General features: G+C 42.2%; 1 non-coding gene and 4 pseudogenes across 1 annotated transcript; all 5 read right to left on the bottom strand.

Annotated features, from left to right (window-relative positions):
* Positions 1 to 1054: 1054 nt before the first annotated feature.
* LOC149514334 (25S ribosomal RNA) lies at positions 1055 to 4425 on the bottom strand. Its single transcript, XR_016328887.1, has one exon. It is a non-coding gene; the product is annotated as a 25S ribosomal RNA (ribosomal RNA).
* A 228-nt stretch (positions 4426 to 4653) lies between these two features.
* LOC149514333 (5.8S ribosomal RNA) lies at positions 4654 to 4809 on the bottom strand (annotated as a pseudogene).
* A 285-nt stretch (positions 4810 to 5094) lies between these two features.
* Positions 5095 to 6259, bottom strand: LOC149514332 (18S ribosomal RNA; annotated as a pseudogene).
* Positions 6260 to 14853: 8594 nt separating this feature from the next.
* On the bottom strand, positions 14854 to 16342 carry LOC149514331 (25S ribosomal RNA; annotated as a pseudogene).
* Positions 16343 to 20560: 4218 nt separating this feature from the next.
* Positions 20561 to 22417, bottom strand: LOC149514330 (25S ribosomal RNA; annotated as a pseudogene).
* Between the last annotated feature and the right edge of the window lie 425 nt (positions 22418 to 22842).

Genomic DNA, 22842 nt, shown 5'->3' with positions numbered 1-22842 from the left:
TAGCCTAAAATAGTGGTACAACATCAAGAATCCAAAGGCTTTGGCATGGTGTTCAAGTTTGACAGAATTGAGCTAGGACCAGGTGCAGGGACTGGTGAGTGCTTAGATGAATTAACAAGACATAAAAATGGCATTGGCATGATAGAAATATGAAGATGCACTTGAACCTACCTATTGCCTGGTCATGGTGCGCATGGTGTGCAGTATGGCCCCAAGATAGCTGCACATGGTGTGTAGCCTAGCATATGCTGATGGTGCTCGAGGGAAATACTCCCACAAAAGGCCAACATGTGCTGATGGTGGTTGAAGCATATGTCATGGTCCACAAAGTGGTCTAGGCCTAACGGTTCTCTCCAAGTCAAGAAGCAGTTCTAGTGAGACAGGCTCTGACAGTAAAGGAGATCAAGCCTTGAAGCCTACCAAAGGCCCAAGTCATAGGGAACTAGCCTAGAATAGTGGTATGGGTAGTGATAAAGGCTTTAGAGATTAAGGCAAGGTGCTCAAGTTTGACATAATTGAGCTAGGCCGAAGTGCAAGTCTAATGAGTGATGCATGGGTACACGATTGAACCTAGGTGTAAGCATTGAAGATCAAGGTGCAGGCACAACTGAACACAGTCTCAGGAGGATTAGTTTTGTGGGCTTCTAAAAGGCCCAATACTGTAGCAAAATCTTTAACAAGCTAGAATTATGCTAAGCACTTGAGTTTTGTAGGTTGACTTAGGTAGACAAAGTCAATTCCCTATCTAAGGTTGTATGTAGTTTGGCTTAAGTCTAGAGCCCGTGACATATGCACCGAATGCCATTTGATGTCGATGGCAATCAAGGGATAGGAAAGTGCCTTGGGTGGGAGGGTCATGGTTGTTGCCTTTGATACCTTTTTGGTAGATGCTAGCAATTTGGGCATTTGGTTGTCATTTACATGGATACTTGAAGGAGAGATGGCATCCCTGGCTGTATTAGTTGCAATAGAAAACACCATTCATCTTTAACCCTTGAGGGGTGTAATGTAAAAAAAGAAGTGACAAGACTTCAATGGGTGTGGGGAGGGGGGGATGAATCAAAGCGACAAAGGGTTGAATCTCGATGGATCATGGTAGCAAGGCCACTCTACCACTTACAATACCCTGCTACATATTTAAGTTATCTACAAAGGATTTTACATGCGGCATAGTGGGAATTGAGCTCCAAAGAGGCCCATACAGCTCGTCTGCCTCAAGGCTACACTTACGTGCCCTTAAGGGCTATTGGCCCATACTATGGGTCAACATCAGGCAATGGGCATGTGCGTCACTTCTAGCCTAGATTCTAACTTAGAGCCATTCAATCATAATCTAATGTATGGTAGTTTGGTGCCACTGGCTTTTTAACCAAATGCAATGACCAATTGTGTGAATTAATGGTTCCTCTCGTACGAGGTTGAATTATTATTGTGACACTACCATCAGTAGGGTAAAACTAACCTATCTCATGATGGTCTAAATCTAGCTCACGTTCTTTATTGGTGGGTGAACAATCCAACACTTGGTGAATTTTGCTTCACAATGAGAGGAAGAGCCAACATCAAAGGATCAAAAAGAATGTCACTATGAACACTTTGCTACCACAAGCCAGTTATCCCTATGGTAATTTTTGTAACACCTCTAACTTCAAATTTTAAAGGTCTAATGATCAATAGGCCGTGCTTTCATGGTTTATATTTGTACCAGAAATTAGAATCAAATAAGCTTTTACCCTTTTTTTCCACACAAGATTTCTATTCTCATTGAGCTCGTCTTAGGACACCTGCATTATCTTTTAACAAATGTGTCACACTAACCAAACTCCCCACCTAGCAATGTCTTCCATTCGGATCAATAGATCAAGGCCAACCTTGGGTCCAAATGAAGGGTTTGTGCCTTGCCTTCAATTCATAGAATAAGTAAAATAATGTTAAAAATAGTGGTATTGCAAATTCACCCAAGGGATCCCACTTATCCTATACCTCTCAAGTCATTTCATAAAGTTAGACTAGAGTGAAGGACAACAAGGTTTTCTTTCCCCACTAATTTTGCCAAGCCTGTTCCCTTGGTTATGGTTTTGATGGATTGTAGACAAGGATAGTGGGAATCTCATAATCTATTCCTGCACGTCATTAATTAGATGATGAGGCATTTGGCTACCTTAAGAGAGTCATAATTACTCCCATTGTTTTCTCATGTTTGGTTGGATTTCTTCACTTTAACATTCAAAGCATTGGGTAGAAATCACATTGTGTGAGCATCTGTAAGGACCATCACAATGCTTTTTTTAATTAAAGAGTCATATTCCCCTTGTTTGTACTAGTTTTAAGTTGATACTTTGTCGCTAAGGGTAGGCCTTCGAGGGAACTATTCCCAGTTCATCCTTTGATTGGCACGTAGCAACCCTCTCTTGCTACAGGAACAGCTCTAGCAATGCATTGACAATCGATGGGTTCGAGATTGGGACCCTCATGCCTAGCCCTTAGAGCCAATCCCTTTCTCGAGGTTACATATCCATTTTGTCGACTTTCTTTGCCTACATTGTTCCATCTGCCAAAGGTTCTTCACCTTAGAGACTTGATGTGGTTATAAGTACAACTAGACTCGAATGGCACTCAATCCTGTAGATTTTCAAGGGCCACTAGGGTTGCACCAGACACCATGTGATGTAAGGTGCTCTTCTAGTCATTGGACCTTACCTTTAAAGAGCCATTTCCAAGGTGGGTAGGCTATTAAATAAAAAAAATAACTCTTTTTGAAGCCCCCACTAAAATCTCTTAACTCACTAACATTTCTATTAGTCACTGTGTCCTAGTTCTAGAATTTTAAACTGATTCCCTTTCAAAGCTCGTGCTAGACGTATTGTTGGAAGGGTTTCCCTTATCTTTTAGGATGACTAAACCATGTGCTAGTGTCGTTCACATGGAACTTTTCTCCCTTTAGCCTTCAAAGTTTTCATTTGAATATCAAATACTACCACTAAGATCTGCACCAATGGTTGCTTTACTCAAGCTTGCACCTTAAATTTTATAGTAATCGCCATGCCTCTTTCTCATCAGGGCTTTGCCTTTGCATCGACTACTATGTATAGGTCATGTGCTTAAGTGCCATCTTTTTTTGGTGCTAGTTAATTTGATAGGTGAGTTGTTACACACTTTTTAGAGGATTTTGACTTTAACGACCACTGTCTTGCTATCTTAATCAACCAACACCTTTTGTGGGTTCTAGGTTAGCACGTAGTTGGGAACTGTAACTCAATTTTTAGTTCATCCTATATTGCCAGTTTTACTTACCAAAAATGGCCCACTTAGAGCTCTTGATTTTTTGGTTTGGGTCAATGAAACAGCCGTGCCATCCTACCTATTTAAAGTTTGAAAATAGGTTAAAAAGCATTGTGCCCTTGATGCCTCTAATCATTTGCTTTATCCAATAGAACTCGCTAAGGACTCTGACTATCCTAAGGAAAAATTTAAAGAGAACCAGCTACGAGATGGTTTGTTTAGTCTTTCACCCTTATACTAAGTCGGATGAACAATTGGCACATCAGTTTCACTGTGGCCTCCACTAGAGTTTTCTTTAGCTTTACCTCATTCAAGCATAGTTCACCATCTTTTTGAATCTCGATAGGCATGCTTACATTTGAACCATTTTCAGAAGATCAAGATCGATCAGTGGTGCACCTATGAGGGATCTCACCATCAACTTCTTTGTGCCTTATGAGTTTTCTAGCCCATTAACTTGCACACATGTTAGACTTCTTAGTCCATGTTTCAAGGGCCAGATGGGGAGCCCATGGGCTAATGTTGAGAGTACATCAGTGTCAAGGCATGCTAAGATGATGTGTACTACACTCCATAATCATGGCGATGACATCTTCCTTGGCATATCAAAAGCCCATGCTTGGGCCTTCACCATGACATGCGTCAGTCCATGCCTCGAATAGATCAGTGGACTTGCTCTCACTACTCCACATCCAACTGGGGCATACCACCAGTCCTTATCCGTTTTCCTTATAATAATTTCAAGCACTCTCTAACTCTCTTTCCAAAGTCTTTTTCTTTTTTCCCTTTGAGTACTTGTTTACTATCAGTCCCTCGTCCATATTCAACTTTCGATGAAATTTACCGCCTAATTGGTACTATATTCCCAAACAACCTAACTCGCAAACAGCACCTCATGGTGTGATAGAATCTAGGCACGACAAGGCTTTCATCTTTTTTGACACCCATTTCAAAGGGATTTAGGCCCAATCCACCATTGAGGATGCTTCTCTAGATTGCAATTCGGATGCCAAGGGCTTTCAATTCTCAAGCTAAGCTATTCTCGATTTGCTGACCATTACTAAGGGAATCTTAGTAAGGTTTTTTTCCTCCACTTATTGATATGCTTAAACATAGTGGGTTATCCCACTTGACCTAGGGTCATGATGTAAGCATTGATCGAGCAATGCGGGTCTGATGGGGTTTGGATGGACAATGAGCATGCACCATTAGGGACAAGGCATGCCAAGAGCTTTACCACTAACGGTCATAGCACTATTGTTGCCAAGGACTCATAATTAGGTGAACCACGACTGACAAGCTCATGGGAGGCCATCTTCTATCCCCTCACCCAGAGCTCATTGGGTGGGGGATTGGAGGGGCGATGATGCATGACTCCTAAGTAGGCATGCACTTACCCTAATGGCTTGGGGTGCAACTTACGTTCAAAGACTTGATGGTTCATGAGATTCTATAATTCACACCAAGTATTGCATTTTGCTATGTTCTTCATCAAGGTAAGAGCTAAGATATCCATTGTCAAAAGTCGTTATGGTTTTTCATGACAAAAGGAGTTATGATGCCACCATGCATGCACCATGAATGGGATGGTGATGGCACACGCACTTTTCTTTATTCCACTTCCTAGGCATGATTTGTGGGATTCATTACTTGGCTGTAGGGGCAATACAAAGCATTTCACCTACCTGAGAGACAAAATGAAGTGACCATCATGCTCACCTAGAGCTAGAAGGGACTCAGGGCATGGAGGCACCCTTGCCACCTCAGTGTTTCATTAATGCATTCGTAGGTCTCTCATTAAGTTGGGTTTGACAATGATCCTTCCATAACTTCACCTATGAAAACTTTGTTATGACTTCTCCTTCCTCTAAATGATAAGGTTCAGGGGACTTCTCGTGGCATCACAGGTAGTGAACCATCCACTTCACTATGATCTAAACACTTCACTAGACCATTCAATTGGTAGGAGTGTGGGAAGTGTGTACAAAGAGCAGGGACATAGTCAATGCAAGCTGATGACTCACTCTTACAAGGAATTCCTCATTGAAGACTAACAATTACAATGATATATCCCCATTATCATGAAATTTCAAAAATTACTTGGGTCTGTCAGCCAAGGCTGTAGACTCATTAAATACATCAATATAGTGCACGTGCAGCCCAGAACATCTAAAGGCATCATAGACCTATTATTCCCTTAAACTTCCTTAGCCTAAACGGCCATAGTCCCTCTAAAAAGCTAGCCACAAAGGATCACCCATATAATCAAGACAGAGCTGTCATCTATCAATCCATACTACGTCTAGACCTAGTAAGTTTCCTTATGTTTAGTTAAATTAAGCCATAGGCTCCACTCCTGGTAATGCCCTTCCATCAATTCTTTTAAGTTTCAGCCTCATGGCCATACTCCTCCAAGAACCCAAACACTTTGATTTCTCATAAGGTGTCAGTGGAGTCCTAAAAGTAACATTTACCATTCTTTAGTCAGCATCATTTATGGTTGAAACTAGAATGGTACTTGTTCATCTTTGAGCCCCCAACTTTCATTCTTCATAAATGAAAACATCTTTGGCAAATGCTTTCATAGTTGTTCATCTTCCATAAATCCAAGAATTTCACCTCTGACTATGAAATATGAATGCGTCTGACTGTCCCTATTAATCATTACTCCAATCTCAAAAGCCAACACAATACAACTGAAATGCTATGATGTTATCCTATGCTAATGTTTACAAGCATAAGCCTACTTTGAGCACTTTAATTTCCTCAAAGTAATAGCATCAGAGGAAAGACCTAACTAGTTAAGGCTAGGAGTGCATTATCGATAGTAGGGACAAGTAGATTAGTGCTCACCAAACAAACTATAACTTATTTAATGAGCCATTCATAGTTTCACAATCTAAACTAGTTCATACTTACACATGCATGGCTTATTCTTTGACACAAGTGTATGATAACTTGTAGGATCAATCGGCTAGCATTCTTTTAGGACATTGGCACTACATGGGCTTCAATACACCAACTGAGTAGCAGAGAAAGCCAACATAAAGCACAAGCATTGTGTGCATCAAGCACGTAAAATGTACAGCATCAAACAAACAAGGGATGAGAGCCATGCCCATGAAATGTTTTGTATTTGAAAGCACGATTGAACGCCAGTACACCAATGCAGCCACAGAGGTTTAGGAGGCATGCTTAGGACATGGGGCATGGTTGAGGTCCAACTCATAGCCCTTAAAGACAAAAAAAATGGATGATAGATGGTAACACATCTAGTTTCCATTGATTTAGGTATGCAACATAGGATATCGATTGTACCCCTAAGGTATGATGACCACATAAGTGGAGATTGAAGAGGATAATAGGTCAATAGATTGATGCATCGAGCATGGAGCCTACTAACATGCATAATCGTAGCACTACTTATATGCTCGTTGCATACAAATAGAAGTATCTATGTACTTTAGTCCATAACCCATCTAATCAATTACTCGATAAGTGAGTAAAAGAAATGATGTACAAGGCCATGCCACAATTGCTTGGCATGGGAAAAACACAAGCAAGGGCCATGAGACTGACCTTGCCATGCAATAGGTAATAGCAGCATGACACCACCAATGCTTGGTCTAACGGAGACCATACATGCAAACTCTATTGTCACCACTCTAGGGGATGTTGCCTAATTCAAGGACTTTTTCATATGGTTTTGGATAGCATTAGCTGCATGTATGGGCTTGGCCAGGCTAAAGCATTTTTATGGTTAATGAGAAGGGACCATATGACTACCAAATACATGAAAGACATGGCCAACCCAAGGTTGTAATTGCAACTTTTGATTGTACCACCCTAGGGAAAAGTTTCTTGATTAGGGACTTGGTGTAGGGTCTAGGACAGTATTAACCATAGGCATAGGCATGAGCTCAATAAAGCTGAGCCTTTTTTTGTATGCACACCAATTGGTTGAGGCATGGTCTCTTATGGCTCTCAGAAGCAACCAGTCACTGGACAACATGGTCAGAAGGCATGTACAACCTGAATTTTGCTTTAAGGACATTGCCATGGATGTACACAATGATAGGCCTATCATGCACATCTACTCCCCTCATAGAGGGAAAAAAAGGGCCAAACAACCACCTCTTAAAAGGCATGAAAGATTTTATAGATATGCTAGTAGTAAACATTAAAGTGTCTATAATGGGAGCACTTTTTTCAAGTAGGCATATCCCACACCAAGGCTTTGCAAGTGCTAATAGTGGTTAAGGCATGTACGCACACCAAGGCCTAGTAGTGAAATGGGCAGCTCTAGTATGCTTGGATCTTACCATGAATGCCCTTATGCTAAGCAACAAATGATGCTTTATTGTCGTGATAGTTGTCTTGGAGTTCTGCGTAGGTAGTATAAGCCTTAGAACATGCTACTAATAGTGTGTATAGGCAGTGTGAGCCTTAGGCCCTAAGAAGCATGAGCAAGTGCAAGCTAGTAGGTGGATGCACTAGAGCCAGGTAATCGATCGGGTGCTATCAGTCAAATTCATCCATGGGCACCTTTAAGTGGGTTGGCAGAGTAACAAGTGGAATGTCAAAATTATGATGGCCAAGAGACAGGTCACTAGGCCAAGAGACAGGTCACTAGGCCCAGAGTTGGTTGAAAAAAGTCCCTAAGGTGGCTAGGGAGAAAAGTGTCCCTATTTTAGACAATCTTATGGCTTTTGGTAGGATGGCTGAGAAATCTCTTACACTCTTTATAAGAGGATGATTGGTATTAGCTTTCTACCACCTCTTTGGCTTACAAGTAGGTAGGGGCTTGGCTAGTGTGGGCATTGATGGGTCACAAGTGTGGCACAATGTCTCCTTGGGTCATGGTAAACTTAGGGATGGTTGGGGGCTGACGTGCCTCATATCGTGCTTGTGCATTAAACCATAGTGTTGATGATAATGTTTCCTATGCCACTCTGTTTCCCCTACTTTGGCTAGTTCAATTAGTAACCAAGGACCATGAGATAGTGTTATGTAGGAGTGGCACTATTGAGCCTAAGGGATGAGTGGGCTAGCAGGCAAGCATGCCACTAGACCCTTATGGCCAATTGATAGAGGTATGCTATGGGTAGATAGCACACCTGAGTTCTTTGAGATGGGATAAGCATGATGTCAGGTGTCCATCATGCATGTAGGCAACCTAAAATGAGGCTAAGGGCTGAGGCCCTAAGATATGAGTTTCATAGGATGAGATGAGCCTAATGTTGCTTCAAGCTGGCTACTAACTGGCATCTATCTTATGCCTTCAAGTTTGAGGCACGAAAGCTTGCATAAGATGTGGGCAGGAATGGTGCTGGGTTCTCACCACACCAAAATGACATAATATTATGAGAAGTAAGGCTATGTGTCTTTATAAGCAAGGTGGGACAGTGCTCGGGACCTTGATGCCTATGAGTAGAGATGAGTGCTCAGAGTCACCCTGAGAATCATGGGTTGATGAAATGATGGGAGTTAGGTTTCTCCCTATTGAGTTTGGGACTGTTACGTGTGACCTACAGGATTTAAGCTAGGAAGAGCTTATGAGTATGTAGCTTGAAAGATTGATATCGAGCTATTCATAGAGAAATGGACTCGAAAAGGGTTAACCTTGACTATGAGTAGTCTTAGTGCTACACGGACATGTGGTTTTAGTCTAAGGAACGTGCATCCTATGACACATGGTATCAAAGCCTAGTTTGGCTCAATGGTGGAACTAAAGTGGCCTATCTGTGGGCATGAGATTCAAAAATCAAGGTAGTGTTTAGCTCAAAAAGAGCTATCAAGATGCAATTGTTATATTGTGGCTATGTGGGCTTGAGAATGAGCCATCGAGGTGATACATGGGAAAAAATGGCCTAGGTGAAAGGTTCTCAAATGGGCTCTTGGTTGCCAAGTGAAAGGGCATGAGAGTGTAGCCTTACCTAGTGAAGAGTGATGGCATATGTGAACATGTGATGCCCTTACAATAGGAGAAACTATGTTGAGAGCATAATGCAAAAAAGCCTACACCATGAAAATGGTTGTGTGAGGCCATGTGGACCAAAAGAGTTCTATCTCGAACAACTTAAGTTGAGCTTATTGAGATTAGTTACAAACACATTTGCACTTGTTGTGTTGTGCAGGTGCTCTAATAGGGGTATGAGCCGAGTGTTTGGGGTCCAAGCATGCAACCATTTATAGAGGTAGATGAGTTTGAATTGGCTGATGATTGAAGCCATAAGTTTGTGACGGTCAGTGGACCATGAGTTCTTATAGTTAGAGGATCACGAGATTATGCTACTAAATAGAATATGCTTATGTTGGCTAAGAAAGAATGCCTTATGAGATGTGGTGGTCAACGAATCTTAACAATGTGCAATTCAGTGAAATGAGCAAATGGGAAGTTGGCTAATTGACAAGGCCTCATGAGTTATATGGGTTAAAGGACCAATTAAGTTGAGCAAAGCAAATGGTTTTGGCATTTAGGTTTGCTTTCGGTTAACAAACTAGATGATTTTGAGCATGGCAAATTTGAACTAATTGGGATTGAGCAAGATGTTGGCCAATGGGTTGGCCATGAGTTTGAGTAGGTCAATGAACCTTGAGTATAGAGTGGTTTGGTGAACCTTGAGATAGGGTCGGTGAAGAGACCTTGTGTTTAGAGTGTATTAGTTGATCCTTAAGCTATGTGTAGGCTTGAGGTTACCTTTTTGAGATATGCCAGGGGTTAAGGCAGTCGAGTTTAAGTAAAAGTGGGGGAGACTTATGATTCCTCAAGTAACTGAGTCAAGGTAGTGGAGCTTATGAGATTACTGAGCAAGAGAATGAGTTCATGAGTTCAAGATGGCATGCATTAAAGTGCCACCACGAAGGTAATTAGCCAGAGGGCTACACCTAGAGAGGTAACCTTGGAAGGGTTAAAAGAACCCAAGTTGTGAGATGACCAAAGTGCTTGAATGCCACCATGCTAAGGTCTATTATGGGTAGAGCCATATGAGTGCAGTTGACCTAAGCACCACATCTAGAAAGGCATATCAAAGAGTTAATGCCATAGGCATATGGTTAGTATGATGGGTCATGTCCAGTGAAGTGCACCAATGTGTGCCAAAGTGGGTGGTCATTCATTATATTGAGGGTCTTGATTGACAAGGATGCCTCGAGGTTGCAACATTATGAGATCATAGAGAAAGCCATGTAGTGGCACATATGAGCACTTGAGATAGAGTCTGATGGTGAGACTTAGAGATAGCACAATGGTGTACTAGAGCTAGGATGATCCCTTTACATCGACAATGAATGAGTACAATGGGCAATGCCTCATTTGACAAGACAACGACCCAATCCATGAGGGCATAAGTGAGGTACATATGAAAAAATGTCAACGGTGTGCAACAAGAGAGTTGGGTATGGTCTTAGCATCAATAAGGGCATCAACATAGTAAGTGGGGAAGAGTGTCATGGTTAGGCCCTGATGTGCCTTGGTCCTACCATGACTAACTCTAACTTGAATAATAGATGAGGCCTTGTGGTCATGATAATGGTTTTGGAACTATGCATGGGCAGTGTAAGCCCTGAAACATGTTGCTAATAGTATGTATGAGTGGTGTCAGCCCTAGGCCCTAAGATACATAAGTAAGTGCAAGCTTATGGGCCGGTACCTTAGAATCAGGTTGCCAATCGAGTGCTATTAGTCAAAGCCATGCATTGGCACCCTCAAGTGGGTTAGTCGAGCAACGAGTGGAAAGTCATTAGTCCTTCAGTTGGTTGAAGAAAGGCTCTAAGGTGATAAGGGAAAAAAATGTCCCTATTTCAGATAGTATTATAGTTCCTGGTAGGAACTCTAGAAAATCTCCTATGCTCTTTATAAGGGCATGACTAGTGTCACTTTGGCTAGTGGGTAGGCGGGGGCCTATCCAGTCGAAAATGAACTACTCTTAGGCACATGTGGTGGCTAGGTGGGCAAGCATCATTAGGTCACAAATGTGGCATGGTGTCTTCTTGGGTCATGGTAAACCCAAAGAGGTTGGGGCTGTTAGGCACCATATCACACCTTTGCATTGATCCATGGGGTTAGACGATACCATTTGCTATGCTCCATGGTTTCCCCTCCTTAGGCTATTTCGTTAGTAACCAAAGATCATGAGATGTTGTTGTGTAGGAGGGGCACCATCGAGCATGAGGGATGAATGGGCTAGTAGGTAGGCATGCCACTAAACCCTTATGGCTAATCAATAGAGGTGTGCTATAGATGGATAGCACACTTAAGTTTCTCGAGGTGGGACGAGTATGATGTCAGGTGACCATCATGCATGTGGGCAAGCTTGAATGAGGCTCAGGGTTGAGGCCTTAAGATATGAGTTTCATCAGACAAGATGAGCTAAGTGTGGCTTGGGCTGGCTACTGACTAGCATTTATGTTATGCCTTCAGGTTTGAGGCATAAGAGCTTGTGTAAGATGCAAGCGAGCATGGTGCTGGGTTCTTACCATGCCATAACAAGTTAATGTTATGAGAACTGGGGTTATGCATTTTCATGAGCAAGGCAGGTTAGTGCTCGGGACCTTGATGCTTGCATATAGAAATGGGTGCTCGAGGCCACTGTGATGATCATTGGCTGATGAGATGATGGGAATTAGGTTCCTCCCTATTGAGTTTAGGAATGTTGAGTTTGATGCTTGGGGCCACTATGATGATCATGGCTAATAAGATAATGGGAGCTAGGTTCCTCCTAATCGAGTTTGGAAATCTTAATTTTGACCCTATGAGGTCTAAGCTAAGAAAAGCTCAAAAGTATGTAGCTTGAAGTATTGATATTAAACTATCCTTGGAGAAATTGACTCGAGAAAGGTTGACCTTGACTATAAGAAGTCTTGGTGCCACATAAACACATGATTTCGATCTAAGGAACATGTGTTCCATGCCACCCAGCATGTGCTAATGGTGTTCAAGGCAAGTACCTGTAGGAAGTCCCAGCATGTGCTAATGGTGTTTGAGGTAATTGCCTACCCCAAGAGCCATCTTCTGCTAATGTTGATCAAGGCATATGGCCACACTAGGTCCAGATTATGCTGATGCTGATCAAGAAAAGTGCCTTCACCAAAGGCTAGCATGTGCCGATGGTGGTTGAGGTAGTGTCCATACCAAAGGCCACCTTATGCCAATGGTGAAAATTTTTAAAAAATCTCGGACCTTAAAAAAATTTGTAAAATCATGAAAAATAGTAAATGAGTCATCTTGCCTTGAAACTTCATATGAAGGCTTAGGGGATCGTTATATCATTTTACGAGCCATAAAAATGGCTTTGGCATGATAGAAATATGAAAATGTGCCCAAACCCACTTATGGCCCGATCGTGGTGTGCATGGTATACGATCGGGCCTAAGATATCTGCACGTGGTGTATAGCTTAGCATGTGCCAATGGTGTTTGAAGGAACTGCCCACGCCAATGGCCAGCATATGCCAATGGTAGTCAAAGCATGTGCAAAGATAAAGGGCCAACATGTCTTGATGGTGATTGAGAAATATGCATATGTTACGGTCCACAAGTTAGCCTATCCTTAGAGGTTCTCTCTAGGTCAATGAGCAATTCTAGTTCTAGTGGGACAGGGTCTGACAGCTGGAAGGACCAGACCTTAAGGGGTACTAGAGGTCCAGGTCATAAGGAACTATCCTAGAATAGAGTTACAGGTAATGATCATGACTCTAGGGGCTCTAGCTTGATGTTCAAGTTTGATAGAATTAAGCCAGGCCCAAGTATGGGCCCTTGTGACCATTATATGAATTTACAAGCCATAAAAATGGCATTGGCGTGGTAGAAATATGAAGATGTGCCTAAACCCACCTACTAATTGGTCATGGTGTGCATGGTGTATGGCCCAAGCCCAGGATATCCGTGTTTGGTCCACAGCCTATCATGTGCCGATGGTGTTCGAGGGAACTACTTGCACAAATGGCCAGCATGTGATGATAGTGGTCGAAGCATGTGCCAAGACCGTGGGCCTACATGTCCCGATGGTAGTTGAGGCATGTGCATATGCCACAGTTTATAAGTTGGTCCAAGCCTAGTGGTTTTTTTAGACAAAGAGCAGTTTTAGTTCTAGTCGAACAGAGTTTGATAGCCAAAGGGACCAAGCCTTGAGGTGTATTAGAGGTTTAGGTCATAAGGAACTAGCCTAGAACATTAGTATGGGTAGTGATCAAAACTCCAGTGACTCAGGCATGGTGTTCAGGTTTTACAAAATTGAGCTAGGCCTAGATGCAGGCACTAATGAGTGTTATATGAATTTACAAGCCATAAAAATGGCATTGGCATAGTAGAAATGTAAAGAGGTGCTTACACCCACCTATTGCTCAATCATGCGGTGCATGGTATGAAGCCTGGACCCTAGATACCTACACTAGGTGTGTGGCCCATCAAGTGCCTTTGATGTTCAAAAGAACTACTTGCACAAGAGGCCAGCATATGCCGATGGTGGTCAAAGCATGTGCGAAGACCAAGAGCCAACATGTCTTGATTGTGGTTGAGGAATGTGCATGTGTCAGTCTGCAAGCTAGTCCAAGCTTAGGGGTTCTCTTTGATTCAGGAGCAATTCTAGTTCTAGCGAAGAGGGACTAGGCCTTAAGGCCTATTGGAGGCCCAGGTCATTGGGAACTAGCTCAAAATAGTGGTTTAGCTAGTGATTAAGACTCTAAAAGCTCAAGCACAGTGTTCTAGTTCAATAAAATTAACCAAGATTGGTACGAGTAAAAATGGCATTTGCACTAATGATCTAGATGCAGGCACATGGTCAAACCCAGGTGTAGGCATGCTTGAATACAATATTGGAAGGATCAGATTCGTGGGCTTTTAGAAGGCCTAATACTACAGCATAATCTTTGACAAGCTAGAATTATGGTAAGCACTTGAGTTTCATAGGCTAACTTAGGCAGATGGAGTCAATTCTATGTCTAAGGTCGCATAGAGTTTAACTTAAGACCAAAGCCCCTAACACATGCATCGACAACCATTTGGTGCTAATGGCGATCGAGGGGCAGACAAATACCTTGGGTGAGAGGGTCCTGGTACACATGCCACACCAAGTGCCAGCATATACCAAAGAGGTGTCCAAGGCAACAACTCGCACCAAAGGCCCGCTTATATCGATGGTGGTCAAGGTAAATGCCTACACCAAGTGCGAGCATTTGGTGATGGAGTCTAAGGTAACATCCCAAACCAACGGGCTAGCATCTACCAATGGTGTTGGATGCCATTGCTTGTATGAAGCAAGGGCCAAGTGTTGTTGATGGAGTGCAGGCAGAATCGAGACAGGGCTAGCATCTACCAATGGTGTTGGATGCCATTGCTTGTATGAAGCAAAGGCCAAGTGCTATTGATGGCGTGCAAGCAAAACTAATACAAGGGCCAACATTTGTTGATGTAGTTCAAGGTAAATGCCCATGCCAAGACCATTTGGTTGTCGTTTACCTAGATGCTCGAATGATGGGTTTTAATGGAGAACATTATTCATCCCTAGCCATAGAGGGTACGATGTAGAAAAATGATGTGAGGGGACTTTGGCGGGTGTTACAGGGGAAAGACAAAACAAAGCAACAAAGGCCTAAATCTTAGTAAATTATGGCAACAAGGCCATTTTGCCACTTACAATACCCCAGTATGTAAGTCTTTTACAACGGATTCCACCTGTTGCTTAGTGGAATTAAGCTCAAAAGAGGCCCATGTAGCTTGTTTGCATCAAGGGCTGCACCGATGACACATACCTTTAAGGGTGATAGGCCCCTACTGTAGGTCTATAATCGAGCAATGAGTGCATCCATCACTTCTACCCTAAATTGACTTAGAGCCATTTAGTCATAATTCAATGTACGGTAGCTTCATGCCATTAGCTTTTCAACCAAGCACAATGACAAATTGTGTGAATCAATGGTTCTTTTGATACTAGATTCAATTCCTATTACGATCCTACCATTAGTCGGGTAAAACTAGCTTGTCTCATGATGGTCTAAACCTAGCTCATGTTCCCAATTGGTGGGAGAAGAATCCAACACTTGGTGAATTCTGCTTCACAATGATAGGAAGAGTCGACATCAAAGGATAAAAGCAATGTTGCTATGAACTCTTAGCTGCCACAAGCTAGTTATTCTTGTGGTAACTTTTCTGACACCTTTAGCTTCAAATTCTAAAGGTCTAAAAGATTGATAGGCCACACTTTTATGGTTCGTATTCATACTAGAAATCATAATCAAATAAGCTTTACCCTTTTGTTCCAAATGAAATTTCTATTTTCATTGAGCTCATCTTAGGGCACCTGGGTTATCTTTTAATAGATGTGCTACCCTAGCCAAACCCTTCACCTGACAATGTCTTTCACCTGGATTGACTGACTAAGGCTAGCCTTAAAAGAAGGGTTCGTGCCCCACCTCCAATTCATAAAATAAGAAAAATAACTTTAAAATAGTGGTATTTCAATTTTATCCTAGCGCTCCCACTTATCCTACACCTCTTAAGTCATTTCACAAAGTTAGACTAGAGTTAAGCTTAATAAGATCTTCTTTCCCCACTGATTTTACCAAGCCTATTCCCTTGGTTGTGGTTTTATTGGATAGTAGATAGGGATAGCGAGACTCTTGTTAATCCATTCATGCATGTCATTAGTTAGATGATGAGGCAATTGGCTACCTAAAGAGAGTCATGGTTACTCCTACTATTTACCTACACTTGGTTGAATTTTTTCACTTTGACTTTCAGAGCATTGGGCAAAAATCACATTACATGAGCATCCACAAGGACCATCACAATGCTTTATTTTAATTAAATAGTTGGATTCCCCTTACCCATACCAGTTCTAAGTCAACTATTCATCACTCGAGAAAGGCCCTCGAGAGAGCCGTTCCTAATCCTTCCCCTAGTTAGCACACGATGATCCACTCTCATCGTAAGAATAGTTTGAGTAGTGCACCAATAGCTGATGAGTTCAAGACTAAGACCCCTATGCCTAGCTCTTAGAGCCAATCCTTTTCTTGAGGTTATGGATCCATTTTGTTGGCTTTCCTTGCCTACATTATTTCATTGACTAGAGGTTGTTCGCCTTGGAGACTTGATGTGGTTATAGGTATAACCAAGCAGGAATGGCATTTGGTCCTCTAGATTTCATGGGCTGCTGGGGGCACATTAGACACCATGCGACATACAGTCTCTTTTGGTTACTGGACCTATATTCGGCTGAGCCATTTCCAAGGTGGATAGGCTATTAAACAAAAAAGATAACTCTTCTTGAGGCCCCTGCTAACTTCTCCAAACTCCTAAATGTTGCTACCAGTTGTTGCATCCTAGTTCAGGAATTTTAACTTAATTCCCTTTCAATGCTTGCACTAGAAGCACCGAATAGGCTTCCCCAATCTCTTATGATTGACTAACCATGTGCAAGTGCTGTTCACATGAAAACTTTCCCCTCTTCAGCGTTCAAATTTCTCATATGAATATTTGCTACTATGACCAAGATCTACACCTAGGTGCGAGCACTAGTGAGTGATGCATAAACACACGGTTAGACTCAAGTGTGGGCATGATGATCGAGATATGGGGCATAGTCAGACCTAAGTGTGGGCACGCTTGAACATAGTCTTAGGAGGATCAAATTTGTGGGCTTATAGAAAGCCCAGTATTGCAGCACAATCTTTGACAAGCTAGAATTATGATGAGCACATGAGTTTTGTAGGCTAACTAAGGCACATGGAGTCAATTCCTTATCGAAGGCCGTATGGAGTTTGGCTTAAGATTAGAGCCCGTGACACATGCACCAAGCGTCATTTTATGCCAATGGTGATCGAGGGGTAGACAAGTGCCTTGGGTGGAAGGGTCATGGTACACATGTGATACCAAGTGTCATCATCTACCAAAAAGGTGTCTGAGACAACAACCTATACCAAGGGCCTACTAGTGTCGATGGTGGTTGAGGCAAGTCCTTGCTTAAACATCACCAACATCTAGCAATGGTGTCTGAGGCAACATCCTACACGAGGGGTTAGCATCTGCTGACGATGTTTGTGGTAAGAACAGGGTGGCATTTGTCATTGGTGTTGGATGCAATTGCCCATATAGCAATTAAGGGCCACATACAGTCAATGGTGTTTGAGGCAACAACATGCATCAAGGGCCAACATGTGTCGATAGAGATTGAGGCAAGTGCCTACACCAAGGGTGAGCCTATCCCTATAACAAATGTCAAGGGCAATTCATTGCCATTTACTTGGATGCCCGAGGGAAACATGTCATCATCCAATCAAATCGATTGCAATAGGGAACTCAATTCATCCCCAACTTTAAAGGGTGCAGTGTAAAAAAATAAAGTGAGAGGTCTTCTTTCAAGTCATTTTTCAAAGTTGAAATAGAGTCAAGCTCAACAAAGTCTTTTTTCCCCACTAATTTTGCCAAGCCCATTCCCTTAGTTGTGGTTTTACTGGATAATAGATAGGAATAGTGGGAACTTGTTAATCCATTTATGCACATTACTAATTAGATGACGAGGCATTTGGCTACTTTAAGAGAGTCATATTTACTCCCGTCCTTTACCCATGCTTGGTTGAATTTCTTCACTTTGACAGTTAGAGCATAAGGTAGAAATCACATTGCATGACCATTCGTAAGGTGTCATGGGCTCTGGTTTTAAGCCAAGCTTCGTACAGCCCTAAACTGGGAATTTGCTTCATATGCCTAAGTCAACCTACAAAACTCAAGTGCACAGGCACAAAAAAAACATTGAAAGGTAGATTACAAAAGCTAAGAACACAAGGGAATAGATAGAATGCTCTGTATATTTCTCAATGTTAGACGATACAAATGAGGATGGGAAGGCCCTCTATTTATTGTTGAGGACCTAGTATTGGTATGGTAGTTCCTAATATCAAGGGATTACATATTCAAAGTCAAAATACAAGATTATATCCTTGATCTTAGGGATTGACCAAGTCTTTCTATATTTTGGGAGTGCGTTGCAGCACCTCCAAAGAAAGTCCTACACCTTGATGTTTCTAGGTAGTTTTAGGCCTGCACCATTTTTTTGGGCCCTCTTAGGTGCGGGGTAGATATGTTGTAGGCCTGGTCCTAGTGCTACAACTAGGATTGACTATTAGGGAAGCAATCCTGATGCTACTAACATGATTATTGTGTGAATCTCTGACTCTGTCTTTAGTGCTTGAGCACTGGCTATTGGTGTGCATCCTTAGTAGTGGTCATGGCTTTGGATAGATCATAAACTTCCCTTCTTTATAGCTTATGCTTTACCCATGGCTTAAGTCTATCCATAATGGCAAAAAGACCTTTGATCTCACTTAGATCTAAAATCTGCAACATCCATTTAGAGAACTTTTGGACATACTCTCATATCTCCCCCAATTGAGTAAGTTAGCTTAATTTTACCCATGCCTTATTGTTGGTATACTCAGGTAGAACTACTCCCTAAATTTCTTTTGGAACTCTTCCCAAGTTCTAGTCAAGGTACACTTGCACCTCACATCATCACACCTGTGCCTCCAACATAGCAAGGCAATATCAATAAGATATATCAAGGCAGTGCTTACTTTAGAAGCATCATTTTGCATGCCTATGGCCTAAAAGTACTAGTCCATCCCTTATAGAAAGTTGTCCACTTCCTTGCTAGCCCTGGTCACCTTGAACTTCTTAGCTTGGGGATATCCACATGGTCCCTAGGCACTCTAGCAATCACACCATTCCTAATGGCTATTTTACAAGTAGTGAGCTCCCCCTTGAGGTCTTTCATCTCCTTCCACATGGTCTCTACCAGAGCCTTCAAGGCCTCATTCTTTTAGGTGAATATGTCAATGGTCTAGTTTAGAATAACTTGCATCTCACCTTTCAGCACCTCCTTCATGGAGTCCAAATCCTCAATGTGAGTCTTCATCTTGTCAAGCTTTTTTTTCACTTTAGCCACTATCACCTCCATCTTGGACACCTGCCTACCCATCGTAGACCAAATATGCCTCAAACTTGCTTTTTTGCCCCTTTTGTGACCCTGCTCCTAGGTCTTTAGTTGTTGGCTAGCAACATCTCTTTGAGATGCCATTTCCTCAAATGCCTTGAGTGTGACCTGAACACAACCTTTAAGCAAAACTTGCTTTGATACCAATTATCATATGCTTTGGTATTAAACCAAGCTCTGTGTGACCCTAGACTAGGAATTCACTCCGTATGCCTAAGTCAGCCTATAAAACTCAAGTGCATGGGCCTAAAAAAAAACTAAAAGGTAGATTACGAAAGCTAAAAACATAAGGGAATTGATGGAATGCTTTGTATATTTCTCAATGTTGGATGATACAAATGCGGGCAGGGTGGCCCTCTATTTATAGTTGATACCCCAGCATTGGTATGGTGGCTTCTAATATCAAGGGATTACATATTCAAATTCAAAATACAAGATTATATCCCTAATCCTAGAGATTGACCAAGTCCTCATCTATTTTAGGCGTGTGCTATAGCACCTTTAGGGAAGAGTCCCACATCTTAATGTTTCTAGGTGGTTTTGGGCTAGAACCACTCTCTTGGGCCCTCTTGGGTGTAGGGAAGGCATGTTGTGGGCTTAGTCTAGGTGTTGTAGGTAGGACTAACTACCACGCATGTGGTCCTGGTGTTGCAAACATGATTATTGCATGAACCCCAAAATACAAGATTATATCCCTGATCCTAGGGATTGACCAAGTCCTCTTTTATTTTGGGCATGTACTATAGCATCTCTAGGGAAAATCCCACACCTTGATGCTTCTAGGCAACTCGAGGCCCCTACCACTCTCCTAGGCCCTCTTGGGTGCAAGGTGGGTATGTTATGGGCCTAATCCTAGTTCTGTGGGCAGAACCGACTATAAGGTGGGTGGTCTTAATGCTTTTAACATGATTATTGCATGAACCCTTGACTCTATCTTTGGTGCTCAAGCATTGGCCGTTGGTGCATAGTATTTAGCTCTTTATCTGCCCACTTAGGGCATGACATAGGGACCATTGCAATGCTTTATTTTAATTAAACAATCAAGTTCCCCTTGTTTGTACTAGTTCTAAGTTGATTGTTCATCACTTGATGAAGGCCTCAAAGGAAGATAATCCTAGTCCATCCCCTAGCTAGCATGTAGCAACCCATTCTCATTGCAGGAGTAGCTCAAGTAGTGCATTGGTAACTAATAGGTTCTAGATTAAAACCCCTTGCCTAGCCCTTGAAGCCAATCCTTTTCCCGAGGTTATGAATATTTTTTGTTGACTTCTTTTGCTACATTATTCCATCAACCAGAAGCTATTCACCTTGGAGACCTGATGTGGTTATGAGTACAATTGGGAGCGAACAACGCAAGATTTTTCAAATTTATAAAGGTCACCGAAGGTGCACTGGATACCACTTGATATGTCGTGCTCTTTCAGCCACTAAACACTACATTTAACTGAGCCTTTTCTAGGGTAGGCAGGCTGTTAAACAAAAAAGATAACTCTTCTTGAAGCCCCCATTAATGTCTCTAGACTCTTTTACATTGCTGTCAATTGTCGTGTCTTGGTTCAAGAATTTTAATCTAATTTCCTTTCAAAGCTAGATTGAATGCATTGTCAGATAGGCTTCCCTTATCTCTTAGGATCGACTAACCCATGTGCAAGTGCCGTTCACATGGAACATTTCCATTTTTTGGCCTTCAAAGTTCTCTTTTGAATATTTGCTACTACTACTAAGATCTGCACTGACAGCCACTCCGCTTCGGCATATGCCCTAGGTTTTGCTATGACCATCATGCTTTCAGGGACTGTCATCTTTCCTACTCATTGAGGATTGGCCCTTGCCCTAACAACTAGGTATAGGTAGCACCCTCAAGTGCCATCCATTTTTGGGGTTAGTTGATTCGATAGGTGAGTTGTGACACACTCTTTAGTGGATTTTAACTTCTGTGACCATCGTCTCACTATCTTAATCAACCAACACCCATTGTGGGTTCTAGGTTAGCACGCAGTTGGGCATTGTAACCTAACTTTTTCTTCATCCCACATTGCCAGTTTTGCTTACCTAAAATGGCCCACTTGGAGCTCTCAATTTCGTGGTGTGGCTCAACAGAGTAATCGTACCATCCTACCTATTTAAAGTTTGAAAATAAGTTAATGGCATTACACCTTTGATTCCTTTAATCATTGGCTTTACCCGATAGAAGTTGCTACATCCTCCAACTATCTTAAGGAAAACTTTGAAAAGAACTAGCTACTAGACCATTTGATTAGTCCCAATTTTGATGAATGATTAGCACATCAGTATCACTACACGCCTCAACTAGAGTCTCTTTTAGCTTTGCCTTGCTTAGGCATAGTTCACCATCTTTTGAGTCTAGATAGGCATGCTCACACTTGAACCCTTCTTAGAAGATCAAGGTCGGTAGGTGGTGCACTTGCGAGGGATCCCATCAATCAACTTTCTTGCTCCTTATGGGTTTCTTAGTTTGTTGACTCACACACATATCAGACTCATTGTCTTTATTTTGAGATGGGACAGATAGGGAGCCTGCAGGTCAATGTTAAAAGCACATGGGTGTCAAGGCATGTTCAGAAGGAGCATGCTACAATTATGATAGGGACAATGACGTCTCTATAGGCATATCAAAAGCTTGAGCTTGGGCCACCACTGTGACCCACATTGGTCTATGCCCTGAGCTAATCAATGGACTAGCTTTCATCATTCTACATCCAACTAGGGTGCATCATCAGCCCCTATCCACTTTCTTCTTGACAATTTGAAGCACTCTTTGACTTTTTTTTCAAAGTCCTTTTCATCTTTCCCTTACAATAATTGTTTACTTTTGGTCTGTCACCCATATTCAACCTTAGATGAAATTTATAGCATAATCGAGGCTATATTCCTAAATAACCTAACTCATAGATATTACCTTATGGCACTACAGGGTCCAAGCACAATAGGGCTATCACCCTCTTTGGTGCTCTTTTCCAATAGACTTAGTATTGGTCTGCCACTAAGGACTATTTTCTAGACTATAATATGGACGTCGAAGGCACCCGATTCTCAAGCTAGGCTTTTTTCGATTCACTCATTGTTAGTAGGGGAATCCTAGTAAGGTTTTTTCCTCCACTTATTGATATGCTTAAACTTAATGGGTAATCCCACCTGACCTAGGGTCATGATGCAAGCATTGATCGAGTGATGCAAGGGGTATGATGGGCTCCTAATAGACAATGGAAATGTGTCACTGAAGATGAGGCACGTAGTGAGCTTTACCATTGATGGTCACAGTGCCAGGGACTCACTTTTCGGCCAACCATGACGAACGAAATCATGAAAGGCCATCTTCTACCCTCTTACCCAAAGCCCAATGGGTAACGGGTTAGGGAGTGCTAATGAATGAAACTTCACGTGAAGCCTTAAGGGACCATTGTATGAATTTACAAGCCATAAAAATGGCATTGGCACGCAGAAATATAAAGATGTGCCTAAACCCACGTACCACCCTATCGATCCACGGCTTGCGCATCCCGTCTCTTTGGCCGACGTAGTGCCCACTCGCCCGCCCGCCTGCTCGTTTC

The sequence above is a fragment of the Durio zibethinus genome, chromosome 16 (genome assembly GCF_047325235.1).
Source record: "Durio zibethinus cultivar Kanyao isolate XHJ-2024 chromosome 16, ASM4732523v1, whole genome shotgun sequence".
Taxonomy (NCBI): domain Eukaryota; kingdom Viridiplantae; phylum Streptophyta; class Magnoliopsida; order Malvales; family Malvaceae; genus Durio; species Durio zibethinus.
Note: the sequence above shows the minus strand (reverse complement) of the source record. Positions and strands in the feature narration are given on the sequence as shown.